General features: G+C 35.6%; 1 long non-coding RNA gene across 1 annotated transcript in view; it reads right to left on the bottom strand.

Annotated features, from left to right (window-relative positions):
- Window positions 1-250: 250 nt before the first annotated feature.
- LOC128851458 (uncharacterized) overlaps window positions 251-22,854 on the bottom strand; it is a 30,021-nt gene continuing 7,417 nt past the window's right edge. The window contains exon 3 of the long non-coding RNA XR_008448846.1: window positions 251-4,346. This is a non-coding gene — a long non-coding RNA (uncharacterized LOC128851458). The remainder of the gene's footprint in view (window positions 4,347-22,854) is intronic.

Here is a 22,854-nt window from a genome sequence, read left to right as displayed (position 1 = left end):
CAGTTAATCCTGCATTACTTTATTTCCTTACATTGTAATACTGCTACGTCTATCAGCAAGTATGTGAGTCAGCCTCCCCCTCGCCTGATTTCATTGTACAGATAAGGTATTTGAAAGTCAGTTAGTGTTCAGTAGAAAGCAAGTGCATGTAGTACAGCTTCTCTAGCAAGATACACAAAGGATATAAAAATATATAGTACACATAGAGTGAAATAATCATATTATAAATGTGATATTTTTTATTTCACTTTACACTAAACAAGGATATGATCTCTGTACAGATTTGTCATGAATCATAGCAATAATGTTGAAAAGCAGAAAATATGCATTCTCTAAGTGATTCTTCTTGCACTGACATAAAAAACTTTTTTACCTATGTAAACCATCATTCAAATTTGCGTTCTTTCCATTTTGCCTCATTTAAAAAGCAAGATTATTTCCCTTGTTTCATTTATGTTGTTATGTGTGTGTGCTATTGTTTTGATTTTTATTAAACAAGACAATACAAATTTACACCAAAAAATATCATCCTTCTCAAATAAGATAGAGGAGAATTTTATATATGTATAATTTGACAAATTTACCTTGTCCTCTGTATAAGTGAATTGGCACAGTTACCTCGTTCATTGTACTGAGGGCTTCTTTTTCCACATACAGTCTTCCTGAGAAGCATAGTTACTCTGCAAGCCCTACTCCATGCTGTGGCACCCAGAATTCACTTGTTCCCAGAGCAGCCGCAGCTTCTCTGGGACTGCTCAGTTCTAGGTATCTATCACAGGGACCCAAAGATAAACTAGTGCAGTGCAGAATCACATATTTTTCCCCTCTGCCATCATATACTACAAACCACTTCTTTTTCAGTTTCTTCCTCTTCATCTCCTCTCTTCTGCGAGGTCAAAAAGCAGGGGAAAGCCAGTGTCATGATCGGAGACTTCAGAATGGCTTTTGCCTCTGTTCAGTCTCATCAAGGTCTGTTCTTAAGTATCTTTGATCTTGTGTGGCTGTAAGATTGCTAATACTTTTCTATTTCTGAGGAATAAGATGTTGAATTTTGAACAGAGATTGTCAAAAGCTTCTGCATTTTCAATATAGGCTGCAGTATTAAGACTAAAAATTACCCTGCGGGTCACATCTTTGAATGGGCAGAGAACCTGTACTTTTACCTTACTCCTGGGATTTTCTTCTGGAATTTCTTTCTTGGATCATATCACAGTGGTCACACTGGAAATAATTGCACTTTATCAGGGCCCAGCTCAGGTGCCCCTAACCCCCACTTTAAGATCTTCTTAATGTTACCATACTTAAACCGTTTGGATGACAAATTTCCTCTGAGTTTCTGGATCACAGTGGGGTTTTTTTTGAGTGCTGTTTGCTTGTTTGTTTGTTTTCTAATTTAATCAAAATATAGTGAAACTCCTGAAATCATATTCTTTAGTCATGTTGTAGTGTTTTGGTATTTAATTAATACTTAACGTTAATAATCTAACAGCTGCATTATTTGGCACAAAAACTTGAAATTTCAGTTGTTTGGAGGCAGAAAGAGAATTACCATGGCTATATACCTTATACTTTTCATGAGAAATAAAAAAGGAATTTTAAGTGCTTATAGTTTTCACTAAATTTTAAGTTAATGTGTAGTTAGAGTCTCTACCACTACTGAGTGTGCTACAATATGCAGTAGCAGAGGGTAAGGACGGCCCTTTTTTTGCAACTAGTCTTGAGATATATAAGTTGGTTGGAAAGAGTTCTCATATTTTTCCTCTCCTTCTGTTATCCTGGAGAAAGAAAGGCAATTTAAAATGAAAAGAGCTGGGAAAAAAAGAGTTGGCATAGGATAAGGGAGACCCTAATGTTGGGGAAGGAATAAAGGAGACTTATAAAAAGAGGAAAAGAATAAGAAATGCATTAAATTATTCAAGAATAGAAAGAGAATTTGTAGGAATTGTATGTTGTGTAAGTGAAAAGTCTGTAGTTGATATAGCATGTCACCTTCCAGAACCTGGAAATAAATCCAACATTGTCAAGGTTCTGCGTTCTGCCTATAGAACAAAGGCAAATCATTTTTCCATTCATTCTGCTCTCTGTGTCCCCATCATAACAGTCCACAAGAGGGCTTCATGGCTTGGGCTTTCTGATGGTGATGCTCTACCTACTAGTGGGCAGATGTGGAAGAGACAGTAGTAGTACAGAAAAATATGGGGCAAAGTGTGTAGGGATGAGTGAGAAGGCAGCAGAAAGACTGGGGGGATGGAGGAGCAGAGGAGCGCTGACAAAAGGAGGCGACCCAGGGAGACCTTGGGAACATGCAAAAGAAGGTACAGTTATGACACTGATGTCCAGCTACAGTTTGAGAAATATTTTATAAATGCATTTGATAAACTGCCTCATTTGTAATCACAAAACGTATTGAAGCTTTGCTTCCCTAGCTTTGCTCTGATCTCGTTCTGTCAAGTGCTTTATAAGGTCTTTTGTTCCTGATGAAGTGCCATGCGATCTTTGTTACTTGCAGATCTGAATATTGATTTCTGCTCCGTAGCATATTATTTCCAGACAGCCTTAAAGCCACGGACCACTGCAAGACATTGATCACAAAATTCCTTGCCAACCACTCTGGTCTAAAATTCTCGCTCAGGCTGTCACACCTGAACCCTGTGGTTGTCTAACAGACTCCTGTGGGTGAAAGGGCAAAGAAGAAAGAACTTCAACTACATATTGTTCTAAACTTTCTTGAGCTGATGGCAAACATTTATTTTTATACCTGTTCTCTTACTTGACTATGGCTTCTTTTGATTAAAGAACCTTCTTTCTTTCACCATTCCAGCTCTCGTCTCTTGGAAAACAATCTGTTTTGCTGAGGACTTTTTGTTTTCTTTCTGCATGTTTTGGCAAGCCACTCTTGATAAATTCCATAGAAGAAGATGGAATAGAATCTGGCTCTCACATTCCTTTGAATTCTGTACAAATATAGTTTGCATTGTCATGAGGGCTGTGCAATATGTTGTAATAAAATGGCTTTTTGGAGTTGTTCCAGTAGAGATCCAAATTTTGCCAAAAACTACAAGGCTTTCACTGATATTTCATAAATGTGGGCTGTCTTTACACCTAGCCTGGGCTATGTTGTCTTCTCCATCAACTATGAAAATATTCATTTGACATAAATGAAATAAAGTGGGCGAAGAAAAGGATAGTATTTTCTGACTTCCTTTGGATAGTTCAGTTTCTTTTAACTTTTATTTCAAATCAAAACTAGTAGTTTAAAAATGTTAATATTAAGATATTTAGTAATGTGTATCCTTGATAAAAAGTAGTATATGAGTAGATCGATACGAAACTGTATTCCAAAGTACTTTCTGCAGGAGGCTGCAGAAGAACAGGCAATTAAATGTAACGCATTAATTCTTAGTCAAGGAATGTTCAAGGTCAAGGTTTCAAGGTTTAATTCTTTTTGATCTCAGATTAGTTAGCTAGGTTCTTGACTCTACAAAGACGTATTTTACTGTAAGATCTTGTACAGAGCTACTTTCCTTCAGCAAAATACATCTCACTGTTCGAGTAATGTATAGTTTACTGAAACACATCTGCATTTGTTTAAAATGGGTGTAGAACTCTGAGGCAGATGAGGAGCCTGAGCTCTGTGAGAGAAAACATTGCCACTACTGTTTAAATAGGATTCTTCATGGACAGAAGAACAGATGCACATGATAAAATGTTTTATTCAGGCATTTCATTAAATTTGACCGCATTTTAATTTCTTCAGTGCCTAAGCCGATAGTGCCCCTTACTACCTAATTCTTCAGACTCCTACAATTAATAGTAGAAAGACTGTGTGCAACCCTCATGTTTGCCCTTGGATTGCAGGTTTTTGTGTTTGAGATCAACAGTTACATAGATATACCTCATCTTCCTTCATGTAGTTTCTGTTTGTCCGCATAAAGTGGTAAAAGGTATCAGGAAGAAACAGAGAGGAGGATCAATGTGATACCTTCAGGACCGGAGATCCCACGAGGCTACACTATGGGCAGCCACCGCTGTAGTCTTTGCTTTCACAATGCAGATTGGAGTGTGATAAAGTTTGTAGGTCACGGTCATGAGTACCGAGTGCCAACTGTTGCATGAAAGTTGATGTTCACCACTAGCAGTCACTGTTTGTTTTTCACTATTGACATAGAGCTGAGATGTTGTGTCTTGTTACCAGCTCTACACGGAAAGTGCCACTAGCTTACTCTGTGCATGCAAATATTTACCGGATCTTTGGACAACCAGTTGGATCAGTCCCAAGGAGACACTCATACAGCAGGGTTACTACAGGGTCACGTCTAGGCTTCTAGCAGGTCTTCTATATTGTTCTGCATAGAAACAACAAGTGTAACAAAGGTTAACCCTTTGACATTTCATGTCTACTAAATCTTTTAGAGGAGCCAAGAGAAACCTGTATGTTAGTTTCTTGTTTTCAATTATTCAAAAATAATTGCTTTTTTGCACTGATTGAGCAATCATCTCCAAACCCAAGACATTTAAGATGTCTTAAGTTGATGTCCAGAGTTACCCGCCACTCTTTTTTTAATGTTGATAAATCACTTTTTATCAAATTTGAGTATGTTGATATATGCAACAAAATAATATATTTTAAATTTTACCTCTTTTATAATGTGTCCCTTTTTTTATACCTGTATTTGTTTGGCTGAGAAATTTGAGTTTTATTGCTATTATATTCTTCTAATATATATCTAAATTGTTTAATCAAAACAAGCTTTAGATAAGTGATTTTCTTTTTCTTTGAAGTCTGAATGTAATGTGATTTAAAACATATGACATATTAAAGTATTTTTCTCACTTTCTTGATTACAGAGTAGCTTGCGAATGCAAAACCTAGAGATTCAAAATTCTAAAAATAAAAATATTTTTAAATAAGAAATTTAAAGTTAGAGGCATTTTTATTTTCGAGATCTGTGTCAAAATGTGAACTTACGAACTCAGCTATAATGGTTTTAATCTGGGCACTTTTGCTACTGCACAATATATGGATTGTACCTCTCATGGATGAGGTCCTACTCTAGACAGCCCTTCTGTAGATCCATGCTAAGTGTAGTGCCTTAAATATAAGACTGCCTTTGCATATGCTGTTTAGGAACTGAAGGCTTGCTGCTGTATTGATTTAACTTGATAGACACCTAAAAATAGTGTCGCAGAAAAAAAGTGAACTCCAGTTATGTTTTTAGCCAGAATTATTGCAGTATCAAATATTACTGCTATGCCAATTAAATTAGTATTGCTTAATAATAATAGGTTGTATAGGATATTTTTATAAAATAAGTACAGGAAGGTACTTCCCCTGTTGAGATAATTGTTATTTTATAAAAAAAAAAAGTTATGAAGTGCAGCATACTGTTTGAGAATTTATTTCTTTCCAACTAAGGTAAAAACAGGAATAGATTTATTTAGTGCTGATACAGAAATCTGTTTCTAGTTTCCATAGATCCATAGATTTTAATAAATATCTGATATTTTAGAAAAGGCATTCTTACTAATTAACTTTACCTACTGTTCTTCCATTTGCTGCCTTTTCAACAGAACGGGGTTAAGGAGATCCGTAAATACCACATTATAAGCATTTATGCCTATGTGTAAATATATGTTTGGAGAGCATATAAGCGATGCTGTTGGGAAAGCTGCCTGGGGTATAAAATGTTGCCTCTCTGGAACAAAGGTAGCAGATGCTGGCTGTGCTTTATCATATTTATTTGCTGGTTGGTGAGTTTTTTCATACAGACTTTGTAAAAGGAAAGGTTTTATTCAACTTTTACTATCTTCAATCCTCCATTACCGAAATATATAATTCAAAAATACACTCAGCACGATACTTTCACTGAGACTTGCATGTTTTTTTCAGACACTCCTAACATCACCAGAGCAAATGGTGGGTGGTAACACACTGATGCCACATCCTTGAACTCCTTTGTGTGTTAAGAACAATGTCTCTTTTAAAAAAACAGAATATACGTCCTAAGTAAGCCTGGTAGAAATAAAGAGAATAAAAATTGAAATAAATTGGAGAATTTGCTCATTGAAACGAATCTTTTATTCTGTTTGATGGGTGGTGGTGAGAGCAATTTGCTGCTGTTTAAAAAGTGAGAGGAATGTAATGTTCATTTTGGGTAGCAAAGTATGACTTTTCCCAATAATCCTGTCACCAGCTCATTTATTGCTTGTGGCTTTAAATAGTTCCCTGAGAGCCCAGTGTGAATACCACTAGGGAGTGGAAAAAAAAAAAAATTAAAAGGAAAAAAAAAAAAAGAGAGGACTCGTAAAGAAGAAGTCATAAAGTCTGGAGCTCCGGCCAGATTTCCTCTGCAAGGTGAGGTGTGGCTCGGGCTGTGCAGCTCCCTCCCCACAGAGCCCATGGCCCAGGCTGGCTGGGGGCCAGGCAGCCAGACGCCAGGCTTTGGGCTCCCAGCACTGGGAGAGGCTGCTCAGCCTTCTCATACAATGGTATTATCTCAGGCCAACCACCGCTGCAGAAACTCTCGATGTTTCCTGTCCTTAGAGCAGCAGCAACAAACTGTCCGCTTTCCAGCAGCTTGCTGAAACACTCACCGACACTTGGTCACCAGACTAGCTCTGTATAAAAGTCTAAAGCTACTTTTTCCCTGGGATTTGCAGACAGTGCATGCAGTAATGTACTGTATTTTTAGTCTCTTCTGTCATGATTGACATGACATCCATCATGACTCACAAGGGAAAGAGGGTAAACTTCTATTTCGGGTTCTATAACACCAGCTGAGTCCGAGGAATATAAAATCTTTAATAAAATCTTTAATAAAATCTTTAATACTGTAACACTTTGCAATAGATGTCAATTTTAACTACATCTAAAGGAAGCAAGATATTTCAAATCAATTTTTCCCTTTCTTTCGCTTCATTTTAACTGTAGTAAGGAGAAGTTATAAAGTTGTATGATGTAAACAACGTGATGGGTAGGAAAGGTAGAAAACTTACTAGAAAAGAACTCTTAATTTATACACTATCTCTAAAAAAACCCAAAACACTTAGAACAAGTCTGATGTTTTCTGTCATTGCTGTTTCCAACTCCTTTTTATCTCTTGCCCTTGTGGCATGTTATGTTCCTATTGGTGATGAGGAATAACAGTCTCAGTTTCTGTGAGATGTTCATGAGATATTAACAACTGACTTATGAATATTTAATAAACATTCCAATTCATTTTAGTTTAGGAAACAAATAGCTCTGTAGTGTAGATGTATGTTAAAGGCATACGATTTAGAAAATCTAATTATTATAGAGATAGAGACAGAGATAGAGAGAGAGGGGGAGAGAGATATAGAGGTAGAGATAGAGATAGAGATAGAGATAGAGATAGAGATAGAGATAGAGATAGAGATAGAGATAGAGATAGATGAGAGAGAGATTGTGGTATGATAGGCCAGATTTTCATCTTCGTTTGAACTAGATACGTGTCTGTTAGAATCTTCCTGGTGGAGTGAAGGAACAGGGTCTATCAACAGCAGTTAAAAACCTTACTTTGATTTCTGTACAGCAACCAAACCTCATTGCAGGAAGAAGGAAATACGTTTCAAGATTACTAGGGCTTATTCTTAAATATTCCCTTACATTAGTAAATAAGGGAATACCCATTAGGGTTAGTGAAGTGTGGAGAGAGGGAATAATTCAGGTTTTATGAAGTACAAAATTTTAAGAAAGTAGCTGTAGCTTTAGTAAGGTCTTTAATACCAGTGCTGGGGCTTGTGCAACAGTAAGATGTCAAAATACAAGCCACGAGTTTTAAATTATTTGCCTTTTTCAGAAAAAAATTCCATTATAATCATCAATCATCCCAGTCAAACCTGTGTAAGCATCATAATGTGTCACAGTTTTGTCTACATAGTTTAACTCAGACGGCATTATTCGGAAGAGAGCATATTTTATTGACACAGGAATGTTTACCAGATGATACCAAACACCTCAATTTGACATATCAGTGAAATAGAAAGAAATATTTCATGGAAGTGTTTATATGTTGTTTAATGTCCATTTGATTTTTTAAAATTGTCTGTACTGTTCTTTCCATTTTTTATTTTCAAATTAATAAATGACTGACTGACTTGTATCTCAGGGAAGTTTTAATAGAATTTCAGATGTAGAAAGTTTCCTGATAATCAGGAAAACATAGAGTATTTGCCATATAGTTATCATTTGATCTATAAATCCATAGCTCCCTTAACAGAAAGGAGGGTTGTAGTGCCTTTTCTATGACCCAGGGGTCTGACAGCTCCTCCCAGTACTGATGCTTTTAAATAAAAATATAAGATGCAGATGATGAAATCACCTACATAGATGAACAGTAAAACCAGTACACATAAGAATTAAAGCAAGACCTAAAAAACTGAGGTAGTGCTTCTTCTAAATTGATAGCAAAGGTCCTGTGCTGTTTTATCAATTAGTTCAATGTGACGTACCATACATTCCTTGCTCTTCACTTTTATGAACGAGTTTTTCACTAACTTCTCTACTGGTCCTGTAGTAGCTTATCAGATTTCAACATTTTTTTTTTATGTGTTAGAAAGGTAATCTGCCTTTAATTTTCTGCAGTCCTGTTGGCTGAAGTGCTTAGAATTAATAAAGTACAGAAAAGTATTTTCTTAGCAGGATACGTCTTAGTTTTCCTATTTCCTTGATATAGAAATGAAGACACTAATTTAATAACAGGTGTCTTCACATGTATTGCTATTTCACTTAAAACTCATTCCTGTGGTTGGATCTGTATACTTAGCCCTCTTATCTGTACAAATCTAACTGTACGTTTAGAATCATATACATGCCAGATCAGATCATTCATCTTGGTTTAAATTAGTTTTACTAATAAAAGGAGCCCATCTTCCCCCCCTCCACCATCATTATCATACAAAAAGTTTATCAGAAGTTATTTCACCCATTACGAGTGGTGGAAGTGTAGTGTCTGCACTGATATTTCTCCATCAGCCTACTTAGTCCCCCATTCTGAAGTGCCAATTTGAATGTTAATGTTTTCGGTAGGCTTCATTATAAAATGGGGAGTTTTTATAACTACATGTATATTGGATATAAGTAAATATTTTCAGCAAATGCTTTGTCCATACGAAATTTTAATGTATTTATGTATTATTTGTTTGTATTTATATGTATTTCTATGTATTATTTGATTGTTGGACAGTGTTTAAAATAAAATTTGAAAATTATTGGGGAAACCATCCGTAAAGTCACATCCATGGCTTCTTCCAGCTCACCAGATAACACAAAACATTTTTATGACTCTTGCCTGAGTTATAATCTTTAGAAATGTGTAATATAAAGGATCCTCAGACTGCGGTGATAATGTCACTTTGAAGTGGAGTAGTAGTTTATGAACATGAAAGCTTTTCTGTTTTTGTTTCTACACTTAAACTTTAAACTCGTATGAGATGCTAGTTAGTTTGATGATTGTATGTCTATCTGTCTTAAAAGATAATCTCAGGAATTAATGGGTATTTAGTATGTTCATAGATTTATTGTTTTCCTGTCATAGAAGAGACCTTACAAAGGGGTCTGTTGGCCAGCTTCATATAGACTTTTCTATAATGCTCACGTGTGCCACACTGGTGATAGTGAAAGGGCTTAGCTCTTTGCTGAAGTGTGCTGGCTGCCAGGTCTGCTCGGATGAGTGAGAAACTATAGCTAGTACTTTCTAGCTTCACTGTCTAAATGAAAGACAGAGCTTATCTCATGGGAACCATTTCTCGGGAGAATTTATGACATTGGTAAAGCACTTTGGCATCCTTTTAGTTTGATTTTTCTTTCAGTCTGAAGACTTATAATGCTTTTTTTCTTAAATGAAAACTTAAAGAGAGCTTTTTCACTAATCTATGAAATTCTTCCCTCTTGAACGTCTGTCAGTATACTTAGCATATGCATACGTAGCAGTGCGATGTATGCATAAACCCGAACTGTAAGTCTCTAGATATTTCTAGTCTTAATGTGTGATTACATGCATGATATTCTGTAAGAATAAATCAGTATACAACCCATAAGGATGTAAATCAAAATCAGAAACATATTTACAAGGTCTGCAGAGAAATACTCGTGTAGCACAAGAATGAAGCAGTACTTATCATCTGAATAATTAATATATATTGATCAGATTACAGAAAAATTAATTAATTAAAGGGGACAAGTTTCTTTTTATTCCTTCTATATAATTTACTTCAATGTATTAATTGTATTTGTGCATGCCTACTTCCCTTTCTTCTGCCCATACACGGCTTTAGTTTTTTCTGAAGATGCTATGTTTATTCATTTAAATGTACTGAAGCTTCTTTCCATGTTGGCAGTTTGGAACTGGTAACACATGATTTAGCCACTGTTTCCCTGGTAGCTTAGTCAGACTTAGCAGCTGATGTGGAACAGTTACTGGGCTGTATTGATAGGCGGCCTAAACCGTTTTAAACCAACTCTTGTCTGTCAACACAAGCTACAGTTACTTTTTGATTGTAGTGCAGATGTATGTTGTGACTTTCTTTACCCCTGTATAATATTTATATGCAATATTTTCTAAATAAAGGTGCATTTTTAGAAATTGGTTTAAATATTTAGCTAGAAACAAAGGGGAATCAGATCGATTATAACTGAAAGCTCCATATGATGTGCTAAAACTGATCTGAAGCCTTTTAGTGATGAACACAAACTCAGGTTTTGCAGGGCTGGATAAACAGAATTGGGAGGAAAAAGGAAGGGAGAGTAAAGGATTAGGGCGCACCAGTGAGGATTTTGAAGTTCTGTCCTTGGCAATACCGCATGCAATGCTGTGCTACAACTTTGTCCTGTACAGTTTCACAAAGACTTCCACAAATGTATTGAAATCGTTGCTTATTAGGTTTGTAACTTCTGGTTTTAAAGGAAAAGCTTGTATTACGCCACTTAAGTTAGAGATCCTCCCTTGAAACAGAATATTTTTCCAAGAGGACAATAATAATTTCTACTGAATTTGGGTGATTGTCAAAATCTTTGTAGACCTCAGTATTATTCGCCTCTAAAGTTTAGTTGGGAAGAGAAGTGGTCAAACTCATTACGTTACTTTTGGGTTAGGTTAGATTTAATTTTTTTTTTTATAGTCATAAAACAAAAGAATGGTTATATATTTTTGGGGGGAGATTTCATAATTACAGACAACTTAGGCTGGCAATTTCATGGATAGTTTGACATCCGTCTATGAGGCCTCCTGTTTTGGTGGTACCTCCCATACTCAGGTCAAGGACAAATGCAAAAGACAGGATTCATATGTTTGATGAAGTCATTTTCGGATGGTTCCTGCTGCTTAACCAGTGTCTGTATCACTAAATTGTTATTATAAACACATCACTATAAATTAAGATAAGAAAGAATGAGGGAATAAAAGGAAGAGGAAATGACTGAGACCTGGTATTTCTGAAAAGGCTCCAATAAAACAATTCTCTATGTATGATGATGGAATATTTGAAACTACTTTAAAATTCCTAATCCACATTTATCTCTAGTGAAAATTTGAAGTCAGCAATGTCATCTCATACAAATTTGACCAATACCTTTAAACAAACCCATTCCATACCTCAAACATCCTTTCCTCTTAAACATCCTTCCTTAAAATACGCTTCTTGCAAAAAGCTTATATCTAGTTACCATGAAGAGACTTGTTTGCCAGTTTAATAGTTCATCACCTAAATGCAGTACATTATACGTTTAAAAATAAAAAACAAAATAGCACCTTAATATTAAGTATAATATTTAGTAATTTCCATTAAAATTCCCTGTGCATATGTGTTGATTTTATGCTTTTCTTTACCTGTGCATGTACATACAATGTATAGTGGAAAATTATTCATAGATGAACATTTAGGTGATACGGTTTTGGGGCCAGAAATCTTGCTTCCACCCAGTACAACTTTATGGAGCACTAAATTATAGAATCATAGAATCACCTGGTTGGAAAATATCTTTGAGATCATTGAGTCCAACCATATTTGTCACCACTAAACCATATATCTGAGTACTTCATCTACCCATCTTTTAAATACCTTCAGAGAAGGTGACTCAAAACCTCACTTGGCAGCCTGTTCCAGCGCCTGATAACCCTTTCAGTGAAGAAATTTTTCCTGATGTCTAATCTGAACCTCACCTGGTGTAACTTGAGGACATTTCCTCTCATCCTATCACTCGTTACTTGGGAGAAGAGACCAACACCCACCTCCCTACAACTTTCTTTCAGGTAGTTGCACACAGTGATAAGGTCTCCCTTCAGCCTCCTTTTTGCTAAGCTAAACAACCCCAGTTCCCTCAGCTGCTCCTCATAAGACTTGTTCTCCAGCCCCTTCACCAGCCTTGTTGCCCTTCTCTGGACACACTCCAGCACCTCAATGTCTTTCTTGTAGTGAGGGGCCCCAAACTGACCACAGTATTCAAGGTGCATCCTCACCAATGCGGAGTACGGGGACAGAATCACTTCCCTGGTCCTGCTGGCCACGCTGTTTTGTTACAGGCCAGGATGCCACTGGCCTTCTTAGCCACCTGGCCACACTGGTGGCTCATATTCAGCTGACTGTCAGCCAGCTGAAACTAATATCAATTGAAATTATTTGAAAGAATGGTAAAAAGCTGTTTAAAAACTAAACAAAACTTTAACTGCAAATATTTTTTTTTATCATAAATTCTGAATTTTTGTTTGTTAAATCCTCAGAGCTTTTTTGCGTAACAGTCCAGATGAGAGTGAAGGAGCAGCTTGAAATCTCAGGCATCTTGTGCTAAAATTGATACATTTGGGTACAATTGTCCTGTGCCCATGCAAAATAGAACTGAGTTCCTTTAGTGAAAGAACAGAGAGCTGTTTTATCAATCCAGTGCTGTCTAGATAATATTAAAGCAAGGGTAGTTGGGTTATGTGTGTGGGGTTATATTGCTGAAATAAAACATGCTGGGAACTATTTAATCTAGTATATTTGAAGGTCTGGGAGAAATTGTGGATGCCCCATCCCTAGAAATATTCAAGACCAGGCTAGATGAGGCTTTGAGTAACCTGATTTAGTGGAAGGTGTCCCTGCCAATGGCAGTGGAGTGCGGGTGGAGGGGAAGTGTTAGACTAGAAGACCTTAAAGGTCCCTGTCAACTATTCTATTATATACATAGACTTCCTACTCCTTCTTAAATGTGAGTCCAAGCTGTTAGATCCATAGTCTAGATGTTTGACAAACGTTATTTACCCAAGTACTAAATGAAAATTAATCTCTTATACTGTGTCTGACTGTCATTTTAAAAATAGCTTTCCAGTTGTAATTGTTAAGCATAGATTTTGAATTATTAAAGCTAGATTTTGTCTGTCTAGGTCTATAAATCTGTAGAAACTCAAGCTACCAGCTGTTGTGATTAGCAATTTATACAGTTGCCTACATATTGTAGTGATTACCATTTTCAAAGTGATAGATACCCTTTAGATATCCTTGTGACAGAAAACTTGTATCAGACAGTTGCAGAAAATCAAAAGATAGCTCAAAACATGACTGCATATATGGATAAAAAAATATGTATTTGGTACTATGATGTACAAGGATTAAAACCTCGGTCAGAGATTGAGAAGTGCTACATGATTTAGATTGCAAATCTATGTTTTAGTTAGATGATCAACACAGAGTCCAAATTAATACAGAAGTAAGTCTTGGTAATGCAGTTACACTAGTTATGTTCTTCATATCTCTTGTCTCCCAAATATTTTCAGAACATGAAATGGACAACACATGACAGAGGGAAGAAAATGGAACTCAGAGCTGGGGATTCTAGGCCTCTGTTTTACATAGAAAACAGAACATCTTAAATATACTATTCCATTTCTGTGGAAAAATATCTAAAAACAGGGATATGTGTCATATCAGAAAGACATTTTATTCTTCTAGACGTACCGCTTTTCATCTTTGTAAAATGTGTCAGATCTTGTACACCATTAGTACGGTCTTTTAGTCATTGTGAGACAGTGTTTTAGAATCAGTATCAATAAGTGTTTGACTTCTGTAGTAGTTTTAGTGGAAGTAAACTATAAGTGTTTACATTAAAATTGAGTCTGTCAGGTAAATTAAAAGTTTTAACAGAACAAAGCCTCATAAACATGCTCAGCTGCAACTTTAAATTAGTAATGCCATTTGTATGTTTGACCAAACAGACACATTTTCAGGTTTGTTGTGTGGGTTGTAACTGAAACCCAGATCCCTGTGTTTGAATGATACCTATTACATAATTGGTGTCATAGACTTTATGTTTTAAAATCAAGAAAATAATTGGTAGCTCAAAAGAATGAGTGTAAACCAGAATAATCTAGTTAAATTAAATGCATTAATCTTTCTTTTAAAGATCTAGATGGAAAATAATATTTACGTAGTAATGGATAATGTTTCATTCACAAATTATGGACTAGAGAAAAGAAAAATCTAGAGAAAGAATAACATTTTAATAAAGCTTTTTCTACTAATAGTAAGTTTATCTCTTCTTATATTTCAGCTTTAAATAAGAATGTAATAATAGGAAGTAATGAAAAATCTAACCAGCCTCTTTGAAGAGCTTGAAGAATTGAGGTGATGATGAGGCTTAGACAGATAAGAGAATTCAGCACAAGAACGAGACAGAGATGGACAAATGCCAAGATAAAGAAACTAGTAGCAGTATACAGAGATAACATATCTTTTTTTTTTTCGTAGATTTACACTTATTCACCTTGGGATACTCCCAATTATTTTTAGGGACCTTACTCATTTCCTAGATGGCAGATTATGGATATTACATTGTCAAGTCCTTGTGATTAGTGAAAGAAAGTTATGGAAAACCCCCGTGTCCTTCTGCTTCCTTTAATATCCTAGAATGTAATTACGACCTCTCCAGAATTCTAGTCTGAGGCCAGAAGTTGTCCAACATTTGGAACAAAAGTAAATAGGTTTGTCCATTTGAGGAGCCGTAATTAAAATATTGAAGATCTTGCATCAAAGCATGGTTTGTAAAAGGTCATACAGATGCTGTTTGCCAGTCTTAGTAAACAAGGTGACTGCATGTTGCAGCTTTCAGCGTCAGACCAGAAACTGTAATAGTAGACCTCAACCAAAATAATATCATCTCTAAGAATGTGCTGCTGTAACAGCACCTTTATCTTTCATTTTGTTGTTTGCACTTAGAATAAAAAATGCAGTTTCACTCAGATTACATCGTCTGCACCTGAATTTCTTTGCTGGTGCTAAGTTAAGCTTAACAAAGGAGTTGAAATCTCTGTATTTGGAAAGTAGATTTCTGTAAAAATATGAATAAGAATCCAAAAGTGAAGTACCTTATTTTACTGAACAGACAACGACTTTGGAAGGAGAGTGGTGCTAATCAAGGAACCTCTAATGAAACCATCAGTGCATCTCAAAACAAAATGCCAGTCTGAATACAAAGCTTGCCGATTAGGTTTTTCGTATAGAGACTCAGATACCCACAGCATTGAGCTGTCTCGCTTATTTCCAGTAGCATTCATGCAAGCAACTCAGCATCTCAAAACAGCCTTCAGCACACCTATCCTGCATAGGACAGGTGCTGTTATTTAAAGTGATTTATAAAGGACTAGGCATTTTACAGAAACTTACTGTCTCACTTCAGCTGTCACAAAAAAGAAAGCAGAAAAAAAGATGTCATGGGGAAAGAAAGACCAATAATGTGATTATAAGCTGTGGTAATGCAGGAAAGTTTGATCTTGGTACTGTAATAATCAAAATGTAAATAAAAGCTCATATCTGAGGAATATAAACTTTTTGTAAAATTAAAAGGCATCTTAAGATTTCGATGAAGTCATAATGAGTCTTCAGGGGTTTTTTTAACAAAAAATCTCATTTTCGCTTTTTAATTGATTGCTCTCCTGCATGCAAAAGGCAGTTTAAAAAAAAAAAAAAGCTGCTTGACAAATCAAAGTTACGTATGTTTTTTGAGAGACAATCAATTAACAAGGATGAGGAGCAGAAACACATAATACTAACAGGGAGAAGGATCTACTGTGTTTCATCTTCCCAGTAGACTTTTATAATTTAATACCAATGAAGCAGATACTACAGACTCTTACAGACTCTGTTCAGGAGCCACATTGTCATTATGAGGGTTATTTTCAATCCTTGGTAGAATTTCTTGTAAGGGCTCTTCCTCAAGGAAGGCTTTGGTTCTCCTCTCTGAAGCAATAGTTGAAACAAAAGTTTGCCCACTCGCTTACTATTCAACTCCCAAAAAATCACCTGCATCAAAAATGATGCGGTAAAAGTTATTAACATTTTATTCTCTTATTGTTTATAGGTGGGTTTTTTTTCATATGAGACAGTGAAAACTGACAGATAAATTTGTATTTTTCTGCTCCACATTCCTGTCAAGATATTGTATGTTGTCAAAATGCTGCGGCACTTCAGGGGAATGGGGGTTTTTAACTTATTCACAAACAGTTTTTCTTGGGTTTATGGAAACACACTTTTAAGGCGTGTGCATTTTAGACTAGATTCATGGTCTGTTAAAGGTTAAGAAAAACACAGTTCCTAAAAGTATTATTTTTCCTTTTATGGATGAGCACCAGGCTTTAAGACATTAGTGTAAATAGAGTTTCCTGTTCCAGGGAAGTTTGGCTACTACAGGAGCCCAAACGTCCCTTGGGAAAAGCTTGATAGGAACTATGGGTTGAATGTGACCTGAGGCTCCAGGAACCAAAGAGCCAGAACTGAGGGAAACACATTTCACAGCCCTTTTGTGCAATCTTAAATCCCAAAAGCACTTCTGGGAAAGTAAACTCTTCATCATACACACAATATTTATTGCTAAAGGAGAAGTCATGCTAGCGGCTTTCAGAAATCATTCTGTTATCTGTAGATCTGTTACTTCTTTACTTGAAGCCTGATGTAACTTAAAAAAAATCTGCAGATTTGCAGAAATTCTGAGCAGGAATATGAATGCTAAACACTTATTCATGTCTGGTAAGCACCATACAGGATCCAGTCCAAAACCCAGTTTTGCATTCAACATTTCTAGGAATGTCCTAAATAAAGTGTACTTGAATTACTATGTTAATTCTGTTCCATTAGCAATGTCAAATTATCAAAGTGGGATTATTTATTCAGAAATCAATGTTGATTCTTTTCTCTTCCTTTGCTCAGCCTCTCCCATTTGCAGTTGAGCAGAATTTGTGCACGTGAAGAATGAAGAAGGAAAGCAATCTGGGTGGGTGAGATGACTTACTCTGAAGCAAAGCAGCCACCATACATTTATGTTAATGAGGTTACTTAATGAGCGTGAATATTGGCTGCTTTTTCTTCAGTTGATCAAGTTTTAATTTGACCTTTGCTACAGATTTTCCAATGTGACGTGAAGTGAATCATCTAACCTCTAACTCTGTTCTATATAATCTTAAAAGGAGTAATAACATTCAGTGTATTTTCTGGTAAAGAAAGACATTATTCCTGTCTCTGAAGTTACTGCTGTAATGCAAGTAATTAAAAAGTTAAAATAATGAGGAATATTTGAAAAACAACTCTAAATTGTTTCTTCAATGTTTCTATTTGTTTTCACTTAGCATTATTAAAAATAACAGTTCAAATAAATGAATTAATGATATTGAAAAACTAAGTACATTTTGAAAAAAACAAAGCAGATAAACTACATCAATTGTATGGATTGGAATGAATTAATGCATTCTTCCTTTTCTTCATAACTGTTCTTTCTTTGTGTTGCAAGAAGTTGTCCTTTGACAAGAACAACTGCTTTCTTAAGTAGAATTAGAATTTCTTAATTCTGTTAGATTACCTCAATTTGATAATGCTGAAATTAAACAAGTATCCCTTATAATTACCTAAATTTTGAAAAGTGATATTCTCTCTCATTCTTTGAATTTTGGGTATGCTTGGCAGTTTCTCTATAGGGATTATTCATATGAAGAAAAGCATTGGGCGTGTGCTTTCTAAAGAGCTCTGTAAATCAACAAAGCTATACATAGCACTGTCTGATGTAGTTACCAGCTGATAGTTCTGCAAAGACACACCAAATGAGAGAGGAAATTCCAAACTTCCTTATTATTCCAACATGCTGAGCTTGCTAGTCAATAAAAGCTTTCCAAGTTTTGTTCAGTATATTGGTGGCATTTGGCTGGTTCCAGTGGCAGGTATCCTTTCTTTCCTACTTCTCATCAGTGTTGCATTTCTGAAACACACCATTTTTATTATAGAAATATAATAAATTTCTTAACAATCAAGCTATTTCCATCTAAGCACCCCAACTGCATCCCCATTTGACTAGCTGATTGTAAAAATGGTATTACAATAAATAGTCTCACAAAGACCATGCCACTTTTGCATATGAAATTTGGAGACCTCTGCTTTCAGGATCTTGATTTGTAAAATAATACTGCATGTAGAAGAGGGACTCGAGCCCAAATATCACTCAGCTTTGGATTTTTCTTTTCAAACTTTGGTGCCATTCATGTCATAATAAGTCAGTCAGCTTCAGCAAACCCAGGAAATCCAAGCTGAAGAATAATGGAAAATAAATAAATAAAATTTTAAAAGGGAAACAAAACAGGTTGATAGGTAAAATGTGGTTAGTAAATAAAGAACTTTTTTCTATAGTGGAAAAGCCCATTGCCAGCTTTATAACTGTCAGACAAGCAGACAGAACTTTTTCATAAATTTTTTTTCCTACTTGGTAGATATGGCTTCATTTTAAAATGTACCTTGCCTTACTTAGTGCATAAAGGTGTTAACATCACCTTGAAGTCAAATTAAGAAGTTGAGATGACAGGGTTAGGATGTATGAGAAGATGTGGTATGGTATTGACAGCACTTTCCTTTCTAAATTGCAGAAACAGCTGGATTTTTCAGACATGAAAACATCCTAAATTGTTTTGGAGGTAAAAATTAAAGGTTCTGTAAGGTAGCTGTTAGATTCCTTTTGTGAGCTTATCATCAGGATCTACATATGACAGTAATTTTTCATTTCCTTTTATTTTATTCCCTCTCAGACTTGCAAGCAAAACATTCCTTTGCAATTTTGTAGGGCAGATGAGCAGTTATTTTGTTGTTATTGATACAGGTGCTCCAAAACAAACAGCTAATTTCTGAAATTGGAACGTTTTCAGGATTCTTTGTATGCATTGCAATCCCAGATAAAGGCATGTTTGGCTAAATCTGCTTATCTTTTACACAGATAGTCTGGTTGGAATTGCTATACAGGATTGTTACCGGGTATTTCCCAAATAAGAATGTACATGTATTGTTCATAAACTCTTTGGATTAAAAATCAGTGTTCTGTCTCCTGAAGATAAATAAAAAAATAAAGCTTGTCAGAGTTCAAGAAGGCAGCATTTGAACACAGAGGTCCAAGTGAAAGGCTGGTTTTCATAACGAAGTATGTGTTAGAGTATGTTTATGGAAGTCGGGAGTTTAAGAAAGATTTCTGTGAAGTGTCTTGATTTGTCAGGTTCCATGAAACCTGCAGAAATATATGCTGTCTGAAAAACTATGCAATTTCTGCTTAAGAGGATTTTCAAGAAACTTCTCTTATATTAATATCCCTGCTAAAATATCTGAGTTTTTTCTGTTTCATTTTCACACTATTTTTTTGAAGTTGCTAAACATTCTGCATTGTCCTTGGACAAAGACACAGCTTCTCCAGGGAAGGGATGTTTGAGCATGACAGACTATAGAATAAAACTCACTATCTGGAACCTACTCCAGGCCACAATGGTACTCCAAGTCCTACAACTTGAGAGAAATTAACCACTCCCTTTAAGAACTATTATTGTCTGCTAATATTCTATAATATACTTCATCATCTTGGCTATTGAGATCCTTTCATTCCTTCAAACATGCAGTATGTTTCCTCATTCCCATACAGGTATAGAATAAAATTCCCCAAACATACTGCTTCAGTTTCAATTCCATGTCCTACCTGTTTCAGTAATTGTTGTGAAATTTTACATATTCTTCCCGCTTAGACTCATCACTAACCTGATTCCTAACACCTGAGGGCAGTAGACTGAAACAGAATTACAAGTATAAAGCTGTAGGATTCTGCTGAAGTCATGTTTACACGTGGGTTTTGGTATTGGTCTCTTTAACAAGTGGAAAATGCAGTAGTTCATGCTTTGAATGTACATGCCTAAGTATAGCAGTGAGTTATTAAAACTGGGAATACTACCAGAACTATTGGTTTTCTAAATCACTGTATTCAGTAGTTCTTGGAAGCGTTCTTGGTGTGTGCTGGGCGGAAAAAAAAAAAAAAAAAAAAGCAAAACACAAGTTGCTTTTTTTTCTAAGAGAATTAAAATTCTTTCTAGAAATTTCTGTGCAGTGTTATCAAGTCGGTACCCTTTCTAAATGATCAACAACATCCTAGATGCAAATAGAGCCTTCTGTTGTATTCATTCCTATGCATCCACCTTTTGAAAACTATATAACTTTTCCTAATTTGCAGTTACATCTTCACAGGCCATTTTTTTTCCCTTTGACTTTTCTAATTATGGGAAGCATGAGAAAGCCGACCTTCCCTTTCCTCACCCTCTTCATTGTACATCAGAAGCCAGTATTCTTGTCTGCTGCAGTTCAGACAATGTCAAAGTGGAGGGGGAAAAAAATGAGAAAGAAAAACAATAACTGGAGCTCTCTGCCCATCCTTCCACTGTGTGAACAGGGAAAGTTTGAGACAGCATTTTTCATGGGGCATAATTATACCAAGACTTAACATATTAAAAAATATTAAGTACCTCAGTAAAGGGAATGATTTCTGGAGGAGAAGTAGAAATACATCCCAGTTATGGATTAGTGTGCACAGATCTGGTACCAACTAAATCTTTCTGTTCAAAGTACGGATATGAATGCAAAACAGCCTTTAGATACCAATACTTAGATTCGCAAGCAAAGTTTTAGTTCCTACGTTAAAAGATTGGCCAGAACATCTGAGCATAGTGTTTAGTTCTGTGAATTTCTCATAGTTGGAGTTTCTGCGATACAAGTTCTGCAGTTAATGTCTGTTGCTGTTCATCTTGGAAAGACATGCTTGAGTGGAAAACTGGTATCTATTTCCCCAAATTCTTAAAAAATGAAAAATAGTTTTACTGTTATTTTGCCATTTGATAATACTTGGATTTTTGGGGTACGTATGTCTGTGACTCAATATGAGTGAATCTTTTCATTACTGTGTTGGGAAATTCTTTTTCAATGTTTTAAAAAGTGTGACAAAATGGTAGTTATACATTAAGGCATGAGGTAACTTCAAAGATAGCTTTTAGAACGAAATACAAGTTTAAATTTTCTTTATCTTTGTCACAAAGTTTATTTGTTGATTCTGAAGGAATTAAATTGATAAATGGAGTGCTCAGGTAGCACCCTGTGACATTTTAACCTGGGTTGAAAGCTTCTGTTGTAGTTCAGTTCCCTCAGAGAACCTTTGATCTTCTTACATTCATTCACCCCTCATTTACTATTGTCTTAAGTATTTACCTTCTGGAGTTTATTTAGGAAAGGTATCCTAGGATGTAGCAGAATATCTTAAAGAATATGGTAAGACGGAGATGCTTGCAGAGATGTTAATCACATGTGAACTGTCATGTCCTTAGATATAAATTGCAAGGTCAGTACTAACCACATATGATTCTGGATTATTAAGAAGTGAGGGAGAAACTGTATGCTTTCTTGAAATATTTCTCTGTCATTTTCTTCTTGTGGTGGTTTCAGACCTGAATATTGATTTTATTTTTTTTAATTCCAACATTTAAGTTGAGTTAGAAAAAAATCCTTGAAGCTCACTTGAAAAATAAGATTTTCAAAATATGGTTAATTTTTGTCTTCATTATAATTTACATTATTACTTTTCCACATCTTTATGTGGGCAATTAGTGATATGTGCACGCAGAAGATTTGTTCTGCCCTGTTCACTGCAAATATTACACAGCTCATAAGGCAATGATATCTAAAATTACTGGAACACATCCCTTCTCTTTGTTGCAAGGCTGACCAATGGAACTACTGTACTTTATGTATGAGGCTGAAAACTGAACTGTGAAGAATAAGCATCATCTGAGTGTACTATGTGAAATCAGAATTTCATAGTTATAGCTTCTTCTCGAGGGGAACACTGTTGAGAGGTTATTTGTTTACATACTTCCTGGGTATAAAATTTGTTTACTAAGCTGTATTTTAGAAATAAGTTTTTTAAATTCCATGCCAGAAACATTACAGTCAGCTCAGTCAATTCACTGTTTAGGGACCTAAAGAGGGGGACTATTAAATATTGTTGAGGACTGAGCGTAACATAGGACATGATTTTTCTTCTCTGCAGTTTATGAATAACAATTCCTAAACAAACAAAACTGTACTATGAAATTGAAATCGTAAAACAAGGATTTAAGTACGAGATGAAGAAAAATCAGCAAGTTAGTTTTAAAGTCAAAGTCAAATATTAGCATAATTTTTCATTAAAATTTAGAAAACCAAGGACAGAAGGAACATCAGAGCTGACTGGTTTGCTTGCTCCCAGGTTGCCCAGAGATGTTGTGAAGTCTCCATCTATGGACATATTCGAAAGCCATTTGGAGATGATCCTGGGCAACTGGATTTAGGTGGCCTTGCTTGAGCAGGAGGGTTGGACCAGTCGACCTCCAGAGGTCTTATCTGTCCTCAACCATTCTGTGATTCTGTCAGCTTGTGTGAGATTGACTATACCTGTCCCATTTTTAGCAGGTGTTTTTCAGCCTGTTTTTAGAGCATAGTTGCTGTTCTTTATAAAAAATGAAAGGTTTTGTTCTCCACAGGCAATATATTCCAATG

This window comes from Cuculus canorus, chromosome 2, assembly GCF_017976375.1.
Source record: "Cuculus canorus isolate bCucCan1 chromosome 2, bCucCan1.pri, whole genome shotgun sequence".
Taxonomy (NCBI): Eukaryota; Metazoa; Chordata; class Aves; order Cuculiformes; family Cuculidae; genus Cuculus; species Cuculus canorus.
This window is presented reverse-complemented; position numbering and strand designations above follow the sequence as displayed.